The 12,400-nt window shown below is 44.9% G+C and overlaps 1 protein-coding gene and 1 non-coding gene across 6 annotated transcripts in view; both read right to left on the minus strand.

Annotated features, from left to right (window-relative positions):
- The window catches only part of PDE7B (phosphodiesterase 7B), a 1,355,672-nt gene that overhangs the window by 135,627 nt on the left and 1,207,645 nt on the right, over positions 1-12,400 (minus strand). The window lies entirely within an intron of this gene.
- Positions 5,928-6,054, minus strand: LOC138460474 (small nucleolar RNA SNORA49). Its single transcript, XR_011263173.1, has one exon. It is a non-coding gene; the product is annotated as a small nucleolar RNA SNORA49 (small nucleolar RNA).

Genomic DNA, 12,400 nt, shown 5'->3' on the forward strand with positions numbered 1-12,400 from the left:
AATAAGACCATGGAAATAAAAACAAGGAATAAAACAGGGCACATTAAAAGATCAGATACAATTGTACATTTAAATACAGCTCATAAAACGTGCCCTCCAGCAGCCATATGCTAAAGTCGCGTCTCCCATGGCAGCAACTGAAAATGCCCCATGCCAGAAAACACGATTGGATTGCCAGACAGACAGAAGCACAGTACCAGGGATGCCCTATGAGAGCTTGAGAACATAACCAGGGGTAACAGATATTTCTTCCTAGCATTTTTATATGCTGGACAGAAAAGAACAAAATGCTCAATGCTTATGACCGCACTGCGGCAAAATGGACGAATAGCCAAATAAGACGCATTCCAAGAATGCTTGAGAGATGCCAAGGGCAGGACGCTGATGAGCAGCTTCCTGTATAGGGTCTTTGGTAGTTTAGGTGGCATAAAATCCGAGTAGCATTCAAATCCTGGGGTTAATTTCCTGGCCAAATAGGGAGCTAGACTGGCTGAGTGTGCAACCATTGATTAAAACGAATCACAAAATAACTAATCCAATTACAACAAATCCAAAATAACTAATTCCAAAATAATGAATTTGGAAAAAAACTAAAAAAGGGGTTGGGATTGGGAATAGTGGTTTTGGGGGTGGGAGAAAAGTACTAGCAACAGAAAAAAAGTGTGGCTTTGGGGGGCAACCCCCTCAAAAACAACGAAAAAGGAATTTATTTTGGAATTCGTTATTTTGGAATTCGTTATTTTGGTATTAGTTGTATTGGGTTATTTATTTTGGATTCGATGAAATCACATGTAACTTGCATTACAGTAACTGTATTGCACCCAATATATCCAATGGCAGACCTAAATTGGACAGGGCGGCCCACAGACCTGCCCTCGGTACACTGTCAAAGGCAGTTTTCAGATCTATGAAGACCGCATAGATTTTCATAGATTTTAACACTGTATACTTTTGCAATGTCAACGAAAGCCGCAGTACCGGATCAACCATGCTGACACCACTTTGGAAGCCAGCCTGGATATGATGAACGCCCCCCCACCTCCTGGCACCAGGCCTCCATATGACCCAGCACTGTCTTTGCAAACAACTTCTCCCCTGCATCAAGGAGGGAATTGGCGACAATTAGCCAGGCACCCCCTTCACCCTTTTAAAATATGTGGACAAGGATTGCCTGGGTCCAAGAATAGGAAACCCTGTTAGCGACCAACAAAGCATTAACAAACGTAAGCAGACATGGAATTCATATGGTAGGCTCCAGTCTAAACCAATCAATAGGAACTAAATCCGGGCCAGGAACTTTCGCCGGCTTCTGGGCCGTTAACGCCCTCTCAATGTCCTGTAACGATAGCACCAATGGAGGGGCAGCCTTTTCATCTGTCATACAGAGGGCAGCAGGCACCTGGCTGAAGCCTTTAGAGGCACTGTCCCTTCTATACAGGGATACAAAGTGCGAGACCCAAGCGACATCAGAGATGGTATCCTGTGCTGGGAAGACCACCCTACTATTTCCTGTGTTAACATGAGGCCAGAAACCTTTGGCATCTCCGGATTTTGCTGTTTGGAGAAGGTTATCCCAAAGTTGCGCAGAGTATTCCTCCTTTTCCCCTTAAGTAATTTGCGGTACTGTCCTCTTGCAACCACAAGGGCCCTCATGCCCTGGGCTCTAGAGCGCCTGGCAGACTCGATAAGGACCCTTTTGGCGGCTCAACAAGCCCCATTATACTAGGGTGTGCTACTCTTCCCCCTGCTGTTCGTGGTAGTCTTGGCTTTGCTCAGACCACTGCCAAAGACAATACTTTGATACACTGGCAACAAGCAGTCCATATTGGATCCCTTCATAAGGTAAAAGGACTCCAGCAGAGGCAGGATTGATGCATACAACCCTGGGATTTTCAATTCAAGGTTCGATGTGTGACACTTTACGAGACACCTTACTTTGCCTCCTGGAGTTGACTCAGACCTGGGGTCCTCCCCTTTGACACCAAAGAATGACCCTTTGGCCATGGCTATGATCATCGGATTGTGGTAGCTCTCTGGCCTCTTCAGCACCCTAAAATCACACAGATGAACCGAGGCTTCCACGATTACCAGAATATTGTCTATCAAACTGGAATTTGCGTACATGTCATAGGTCTTGCTTGCTGGCTGATCACTTTGGAAATGTCTGTAGCATGCACTTAGTCCCAGCGTCATAAACAGGCTTGCTGCGTGTCATGCAAATCTGTGCAACCTCCTGGGATAGTCCGCCACCAAGCCTCCCACACGCCATCTCAGGTCCTCGTCTTCCTGGAGGCCTGCCATAACGACCAGTGGTTCAAATTGAATGTTAAAATCCCCACAGATGATAATTTCTGATGGACCAGGGTGACTTTCCCTCCACCCGATGATTCTGTCCTCTAATAACAGCAATAGGGAGTTATTGGCTGAGGTACTTTGGCGGTTGTAAACATTGATACACAGGAGCCATGATCCGTCACGGCAACACATTTGGAGCTCCAATAAATCATCCGAGACAATGGGACACATGCCGATTGACGAGAATAGACCCACCTTTACCCATCAAAGTAGGCCGCTATTCAGGTGCCCTGTCTTCCCCTTTTCCGCTGGGATATGGAAAGAAGCGAACATGTCTCCTGCATGGCTATCAAATCGTGAGATTACACCAGATCTAACCATTCTGAATCAACCATATGTTCCATGACAACACACGTTTAAGGTCTGGCTGATCCACCAAAGGGATTGGGGGTAATTTAACAAAATTCGGGCCATTTGTCACACCCCCGGGAGGAGAAGTACAAGTTGTCTTTACATACTGTCAACTTCCATATCTCATGGGGTGCTCTTCCCTTACCCCCTGGGCAACAATAAGGCCTAGTGGCACCAGGCAGAGCCTTGGGGCCCCCACACAGCACGATTTTCCCTGATGGGCGCATGGCCAGCGCCATGATTACAAGCTGGGATAGGCAGACGGTCACCGGGGTTACCTGAGTCGTGGGGCCCTGCTGATTGCTGGACACAGACAGTCAATTGGAAGCCCCAAGTAAACAATAGATCCCTATGCAAGAACAGTAGAGAGGGTACAACAGGAGGGACACATTCAATCAGAGCCCAGTTCATAGCACTAAACCAATTCGGGAGTACAACTCGCAGAAGATCTGCGGTGGATCTGTTTCTGGGATCTGTTTCCAGAGATCTAACAAACTGGATCTGTTCAAAAACGGTCTCTCAGCGTTTGGCCAAATTCCCTCGAACCTGAAAAGGTTCCCAAAAACCGCCCTCTTGCTGTAGTCACCAATTGTGGAGTCCCGAAATAAAGTTAGGGGTGGAAGATTTGACCAGAGGGGAGGAACATTCCTCTGTCATGTCAAGCAGGCTGGTGCCGCTGCGCTATCACTTGAGCTCCCCCGAAACTCACATGGAACGCATCTTAGGGATAACCATGGTTTTAGCTGTGGGGGACTTTGCCGTTGGATACATCCATTTGTCCAGGGGCCTGCGAAGTATGACTTTATGCCTAGAGCCATCGCCCTGGGCTCTAGTAAAAATGTTTGTTTATTGTAGGGCGCTCAACTTGTTGGCCGGCTAGATGGATATAGTCCAATAGATTTGCTCTGAAAAGAGACTTGTTTTTGTCCTTCGGCATCATCAACACCAGTCCCGTGTCGTGTTTTTGCAGGCATCGACGCAGGAGGGGTGCAATTCATCATTGAGATTTCATTGCACACTGCTTCCAAGGCATCGTTTTCATTACTTCCAGCAATGTTTACAATCTTTGAACAAAAAGGAGTTGGTGTACTTAGTGGTGCTCCACCTTCACTTAGTAAGTGTGAATTGACACCTTTTGAGAATGTTCTCATTGGTCTTCGTCTGATGGCTGAGCCATAGGATTGGCTGAATTAACCAAAATGATGTCCACCATTTTTGCGGTTATACTTTTCAGGTTGTGCTGTTCCGTGGCCATTTCTGTACAAAGAGCAAATAATGCCTCAGTTTTCGAATAGACGTTGTCAAGTAGGGATATTGTAGGCATTGTCCCCGTAATATGGTTGCTGCCCTGCAGAATTCCCAAAACTTCATCGTCATCGTTAGGGGCTGATTACCCGCACTTCAGGATTCAAACTACTGGACAAATTTGTCCGTAGTTCATTGGCATAACGATCTTCAGGGAATCCCATTGAATTACGTCTCTGACATCTATGCAAGACAAACAGACAGCCATTGTTATCGAGTGGTTGCGGGAGACCCGGCAATTGTCTGTCAGGCTCTTCTGTCAAGCCAGTGGTAGTAGTGATAGTCATTATACTGGCATTTGGCAGTGGCTGATGGGCATTTGTCCCGCTGCCAATATCCTGAGTGTCCAGTGTGGTCTTGTCAGGGTGGAAGGGTTGTGGCCTATCAGTTATAGGTGGGGCCCCATGCTGACCTACTGCACGGAAAAAACAGGGTGATCATGGGCTAAGATGAAAATCAATGCTCGTTAACATGTGTCGTCCCCTTCCTTTAACGCTTCTTGGTATTTTGGTGCATGTTTAGGGCCTTAACGTGGGTTCAGGGGACTCCGGGCTCGCTTTCCTGTCTTTAGGGTTTCACTCCAGAGGCCCGCTTGGCGCAAACTCTTAGTTTTCATTCCGATATGTTTCTGCTTATGCTGTGAGAGGCTCAAATGCAGATGTTGCTGATGTTACTGATCTTACTAGCATGTGTACACTTTTGCATACCCTTTTATACTCAAAGATGTTTTTTCTTCACAATTCACAATTTTTCAAAAAAAGATTTTTTTAGCTCTTTTATATTTATTCTTATCATGTACGGCACTACTTATATTTGACAGACAAAAAAGAATCTGAAAATAAAAATAATTCCCTTGCCAAATAACTTCAAAAGGACAGCTGGTAAAAAAGAAAGTGAAAGGTATAAAAAAAAATCATCAGTCTCTGCATTAAAAAAGAGTTACAGTTTCCGATTAGGGGAATTTGCAACAAAGGGTTGCTGACCATATGGTATAATATGATAGGTTATTGATAACGTGCTTAATACCCAGCAGTTTCTAAGCGCGGAGCTGGGGATCGAACCTGTGTTGCTCTGTGTTGTTTTGTTTCCAAGGCGAGCACGTTGCCGTTGAGCTACCCTCCGGAGAGTGATTTTTCGGGATGGGATATATAGTAGTAGCAGGTCGAAATAGAGCATGAGTATCTCAGAACTGAAGTGTTATTTTAAGTAAAAATACATTTATTAATTTATTGTTTATACACAGATGAAGTGCTTCAAAGCGCTTCAAGGCGGAAATGGAACAAGGGAATAAAGTAATCATTCTTAGGCCTTGAAGATTCCGAATGATCAACACAGATATACTAGAATACTAGGCCTGATGACATTTCTCCTAGTGCAAGTGCATGCAGTGATCATTAGCGACCATGCTCGGGAGGAGGGGGGACGAGAGACGGTGGGGACAGGACAGGCATCTAACTGGTATTAGTACATTTGGGTAATGCATACTTAAAAACAGAGGTGAAGGGAACATAGGGGATTGGCGGAACAAAACGAGTCCAGTCCAGCAGGAGCTATAAGAAGCCACGGCTTGGAGGATAAGAGGTAAACGATGAACAAAAATAAGTATTGGTGATAGGAGAGGAAGCCAAAGAAGCGGACGAGAGAATAAGCCTGGAGACTCAAGAGAGTTGGCCCAGATGTGTATGTAAAGATGCTTTTTAGGTACATGAAAAGGAATCAGACAGTGGGTCTCATTACGAGGTGGGCGGAATGGGTTTGCCGGCACCGGTAATGGTGATGGTGCCGGTAAACCCATTCCGCCCTATTACGAGGTTCCCTTGCGGGACCCGCTCATAACGTCTGGTCAGACCAGACGTCCTTTGCCTGTCCCGCAAGGGGACCAAGGAGCTAATAACGGGCCCGTTATTAACAGGCCCGTTATTAGCTCCATCCCCATTCCCATTGAGCACTATGGGGGCTCAAATGGGAATGGGGATGGGTTTTTTGAATGAGGAATTACCGGGCCCTCCAAGGTTAGAATGACCCGGTAGTTCCTCATTCAAGGAACCCAGACTCGGACACGATTTTGGAGGCTAATAGCACCATGGCTACCTCAAAACCTGTAATGAGGCCCACAGTGAGTGGAACCAAAAGAGGACCTGGAAATAATGTTCAAAGTGGCCCCATATTACACATTTTCATCAAGCCCAACCTTTTCCTATGAGAAAATGTAGAAATAAAATAGGTTACCACACAAACGAGGCACAGGGTGCAGAGGCCTAGTGGGAAAGGTGAAGAAAGTCTGAAAGTAAAGGATGGAATAATTGATTTTTGTTAAGATAGAATGTTTAGACCTTAGGAGTAGAGATACAAAAGAGAAGGGGTCCAAGGACCGAGCGAAAAGGAACACCAGAGAGAAGGAAAAGGTATTACCCCCTGATATTAAATTGCAAAGGTTGGCCAGGTAGGTGAAAAAGTGGAACGCGCAGTACCCAAAAGAGAAACTGGGGAACGATGGCCAAGAGGAATAGGGTGATCCACTGCGTTGAAAGCCATGGAGAGATCCAGAAGCATGAGTAGACAGGAGTGCTTAGAGAATAAGAAGTTTTGGGGTAGGGTGGCAGAAGTAATGGCTGCCTTCCTTGCGTCAGCAGAATAGAAGCCAGACTGCAGACTGTAGGGGTGGAGAAGTGGATGAAGGCCATGGTAAGCAGACGATTGAGAGTGTCTAACATTTTGAATGCGTTTGGCTAGGAATAGGAGGCAAGTGATTGAAGGAAAGTGAGATTTGGGGGTTCGGGGCGTCTTTTCAAGGAGGTGTATAATGACAGAGCGCTTAACAGAATCAGGAACAGAATCAAATATGGGACATATTTAACAAAAAGGTCCGGTGTGGGATAATGGAAAGATTTAGCTAGGATAAAAGGAATCATGCACGTGCTAATTTGACATTATAAAGATCAGGTAGGGCACGATGAACAGGCATTAAACTATCTATGATGTGTTAACTGGGTACAGTGAAACTGAAAATGCTGTGCTAGCAGGGTACAGCAGAGAACGGAAATTAGGTGCCAACCTGGCATTACAGAAATTGGAAATGATGTGGTAAGTGGTTTTATTGAAAGTGAAATAATTTGACAAATGTGCTTAATGGAATGTTTCAAGGATGTTACATTAACACCTTACAGATGCTGATAAGTGGATGTTATGGAAAATTAAAATGGTGCACTAATCAGAGCTATAGGAAACTGCAAATACTGTACCAATTAGACATAAAGGAATGTGAAATGATGTTCTAATTAAGCATTTATGTAAAAGGACAATGAATGGCATACTGGCGATTATGTGCTAGTTTGGGATTATGGAAAACGGAAATGATGTGCAACATAGAAGCTGGCAACGAGGTGATAACTGAAACCGGCAATGTAATTTTTTGTCATTATATATGGGATAATGTATCCACTAACGTAAATTATAATGATATTGCAAGTCACCGGTGAGTTTTGTGACCAGAGGTCGATGGCCAAATTCCTTTATAAAGGTCCCGGACCTCCAAGGTGACTTGCAATATCCTTTTTATATATCCTAAGGGGGATTTTACACCTTATATTAGTTCCGGGCGAGCGACTATGATATTGTAACAAAGAAGCTCATTGGCACTCGCTGGATCATTACCAGCCCGACAAAGCCTTTGTTGCTGCACTGCTCGCAGCTGTGTCCCTCCTTTTGTTTAGTTTTTTCTTCTTTTTTCAATGGCCACCATGGAAAGGGAGAAGGGACCAAGTGTAGTCCCGTCTACCCGTTCCATGGTGGCCATCGTTTTTGTTTACTTTTTTCTTCGTTTTTCAATGGCCGCCATGGAAAGGGAGAAGGGACTATGTATAGTCCCTTCTTCTCATTCCGATGTGGCCATTTGTTTTTTACCTTTCTTTTTTCAGTAAAAAAAGTCACTACTAGTACCCTGGTCTAACGTGCTGGGGTACCAATAGCAATAAGCTCTGAGCCGGGGGCAGGGGCACAGGGCGGGCCTTACCGCATCAGATAATGGTCTGGGGCCTTTAGATAAGGCCCTGGTTTCGCTTTGGCCTGTAACTATGGGCCCCGGAGCATTTCCTGATGTGGTAATGCCCCCCAGCTCAGGGCTTATTGCTTAATATAATATAAGAGATATTCCATTTTCTGATCCATATAATCAAATCTGTTTGAAATTTAAAAATCAAAAATGCAGCTCATAATGTATTGCTGAAAAGTAGTTCAAGCAGTTTAATAAAAATGTATTGCACAAAAACGTTCATTTTGTGCTTTAAAATAAATAACATGCAGATTATTGCTCACATGAGTTAAACTCCAGCAGTGCACACATTAAGCATTCTTCCATAAACAGTTCCTTGACAATAACTGGCTGTAATGTATCACAGAAAACTATTCAGCAAGCAAAGAATTTGAAAAGCTTTTCATGTCTTTAATTAAGTGCTGCAATTCCCTCTGCTGGCTCAAGCAGCAGGCATTTTGACATCACAACTGAAGAGTAATAACTGATTACAGAGTAGTTGCGATGTCATTGGGCCTCATTTACGCAGTAGGTGGTAAGGGATTACCCGCACTGTTAAGGACACCGGTGCCGGTAATCCCTTACCACCCTATTCCGAGGTCCCTTAGCGGGTCCCTTCCTTAACACCTGGTTGGAAGGGACCCGTTAAGGGACTTCAGAGCTAATAACGGTACCGCAATTGCTATTGCGGGCCCCCTATGGGGGCTCGAATGGGAATGGGGAATGGTTCCTGGAATGGGGATTTACCGGGTCCTCCAAGGTTGAATGACCCGGTAAATCCCTATTTCGGGAACCCGGACCCGGAATGCGGTAAGGGGGTAGCCATGGTGCTAATAGCGCCATGGCTACCTCCTACCTCGTAATGAGGCCCATTTTCTTATTACAGGTCGATTATGATGTCACAACTAACCTGTAATAAGAACATTACTTCCAGGCTTTTATACAGATGTTGCAGGCCATGCATTATACTGGGATTGTGAACCAGAAAACTGTGAGCATGCCTAGAATGAGCAACCTGGAAGTGTAAAAACTGGGGCTAAACTGGGATCGTGGACATTGGGAGTGCAGTGGGCTTTTATAATGTGTTTGAATGTTGTGGACAGGTCATATAACATTTGCAGCATTGGCAGTTTATGTAAAGTAAGAAATTAAATGAAAACCGAGTAGAGCGCTTGCTTTAACATCCGCGCAGACCCTGCTGACACAGGTTCGGATTCCGGAAGGGCCAAACTCAGCCTTTCATCCTTCCGAGGTTGATAAATGAGCACCACCCACTGTGGGTAATAATAAGCAGCGCTCAGATGCCTGAGGGTTGATAGTGCAATATAAATGAAAAATTATTATTATTATTATCATTATTATAAAAACCATAAATAGTTGCTATTCTAGTCTTTTTTCTAAGGTGTTCTTCTTTTACATTCTGGTCACGCTTCAATGTCTGTGGATTCAGCATTTTAGACCTTCTGCACCTGTAGCTTTTTGCACATTTTAGTCTCTCTTCAATGTTGTTTTAGTGGCCGGGGCTCTATAGCACTTACCCCAATTACCAGCAGAAAGACACCCGGCCCATCAAAAACTCCCCACCGCAAGAACGCAAGACTCAGACATGGGGCAAAGTTTACTGTCTTTATTATATAATAAGCGACAGGGATCAAACTAGAAAAACATGAATTCTCCAGGGTTCTCGTCTTCTGAACGTGTGTCATCCGGTTTTATCCAGGTGTGATGTCACAAAACCAAGCTCAGTCCCCAAAACGGGCATTCACATTGGTCAGTTTAGGTGAACTAGACATATGTGTCACAGAAAACTATTCTGCAAGCAAGGAATTCGAAAAGCTTTTCACGTCTTTAATGAAGTGCTGCAGTAACAGCTGGAATTCCCTCTGCTGGCTAAAGCAGCAGGCATTTTGCTCTGGTGGTATCCCATCCAGGGCCTCTTCCATTTTTTGATGATGCATAGTTCCCTCTTTTCACTCTGGTCAACCCTACAGATCTCTTCTTCCTTTGGCAAGCATCCATTTTGGGGAATCCGTCTGCTTGTATGTCGTTCCGGGGCACTACCAATGTTGGTGTGTTCAGCTGTACGAGTGAACATATTCCTCCCCAGTTGGGTGGCAGTTGCAGGTATGCTTTCTACCTGCAGCCCCAGTAGTGATCAATAAGCAATGCAGTTCTGACCTTCAAGCCTGGTACATCCGAGATCTGCTTATACCCCTTATTCTCTCCAACCTTTAATGGACCATCATTCTGGAAACATGCCTTCAAGTGGCCCTGCTTTGTTTTCCACCCTTATAATAGCATCTGCGGACGTTCCCAGCATCCTGGCATTCCTCCTATCTCCTTGGGTCCTGTCTTGGGTCACTGTAACTCCTTTCATGTCACTACCCTTGTTTCTCCCTTTTGCGGGCATTCAGTGACACATTCTATTGTCTTGTCTGTACTCCAGTAAGCATCCATCATTTCTTGAGTCTTGATGTCACTATTGTTATAAGGGAACGTCATTCTGGACATCCATCTTATTTTGGCTCATCTCCATTGGAATCATCCTCCTGTGGTGCAGAGTGATACATGCATGAGGCATTGTGCTCTGGCCTTTGGAATTTCAGTTGCTATGAATGTCCTGGATGCACTCATGGCATAGGGGATGAGAGAACAGACTTGCCAGCTCTCTCTGGTGGTTTGTTTCCCTACCTTGGCAATGTGTTTATACCACATGTTTTTGAAATACAAGCCAAATCAGTTAGATGCAAATTTACCTGGCCGAAGTCTATGTCTGCACTGCACCTAACTCTCTTTACTTCTTTAGCAGTGCTTATCGCCTGCCCAGATATGGCTCCCATGATGGCATGCATAGGGGTTATGTTAGTAGGGGTTAAAGCTTTTGCATGTGAAAATAGCAGTCTTCGTACAACAAGGAGGGTAAAGAGATAGAAACAGCAGAAGGCACAAAACATAATTACAGGTTTTTGAATTACATTTCCCATTTTGTTATTACTGAGCATTTTCTTGCGTTGCTTCAAGGGTCTGTAAAACTCCCCCAAAAAGCCTAAAAAATGCATAGTTATGAGGTTATTGAGTTAGGTCTGTAGTATTGGGCGAGTTCTGCATTGAACAATTGCTCCCACACTCTACGGAGTTGGTCAGTTACGGATAGGTCAATGATGGATGGATCCCCACGGGTTAGCTGTGCATAGGTCTGAGCTACATAAAGCAGAAAAGCGTGAACAAACTATTGTGAAGGAATCAGCCGCTCTGTTTCTGACTGTATCACACATTTAATGAAACACTCTTGAAAGGACATATGTTGATTGGGGCCCATATATCTCGGACAGTCTGTACTTTCTCGATGAATGCCTATTGCAAGAATAAGATAATGTGCCTAATCTAGGTGTGCATATTGTGCTTCACTAACTCTTTGGTCCTGGAACGGGTTAGCCGCGGTTGTGGTTCTTCTTCTTTGTCTTGTTTTCTTCTTGCATCAAATCGTCTTGTTTGGGTGGGAGGAGGTCTCAACTCGACAGGGCTTAACATCTCCAATGTAGTTCCAGATCTTCTTACCGCTCAGTTTAACTGCGCGATCTGTGGCCTGCTCTACGATGTATGGCCCGTTGAACCTGGGTTTATACCAAGGTTGAATGAAGTTTCTCAACAGGACAGTGTCCCCAGGGTAAAGTAGTGGTGGCTTTACAAGTCCTTCATTCCTTTCTGGGGTGTTACCTTCTTCACTGTTCTTCACCCTCTCCCAACTTGCCTGCAGTCGGCAAGAAATAAAAGAGGCACTAGCCATCAAAGAAGCAACATATTCATGCATTTAATTTCCAAACACGTCAGAGGTGGCATGCAAATCTGTCAATGCCCTAGTGGGAGGAGCCAGGGGGAGTCGCATGCACCCTCTAGTAATCACCTTGTGGGGTGTTAAGTGGTGGTCGGATCCGGGCTGATTGCGCAGTGCGAACAGGGCTAAGGGCAAACAGTGGAGCCATCCCTTTTTTAAGGTGGCTTTTATTTTTGCAATCTTTTCTTTGAGCAAGCCATTGAGGTGCTCACAGATTCTGTTCGCTTGCGTGTGATAGTCACAGGAGAATTTGTGCTGTATCCCCAATCGAGTTGTGATGTGCTGAAAAGTTGCAATTACGAAATTAGGTCCATTGTCAGACTGCAGGCCCTCACACACCCCCCATTGTGGGAACACTTCTCTAACGAGAAATTTCGCGGCTCTGAAAGCATCAGAATGTGAGCAGGGACTGGCTTCGATCCATCAGAAAAGCAGGCACACAACTATTATGTAGCAGTAACCTTGGCACACCCATATCATATCTATGTATTCTATGTGGAGGTGTTGGAAAGGCCCAATTGGGC

Source organism: Ambystoma mexicanum, chromosome 4p (genome assembly GCF_040938575.1).
Source record: "Ambystoma mexicanum isolate Mex_15411 chromosome 4p, UKY_AmexF1_1, whole genome shotgun sequence".
NCBI lineage: Eukaryota > Metazoa > Chordata > Amphibia > Caudata > Ambystomatidae > Ambystoma > Ambystoma mexicanum.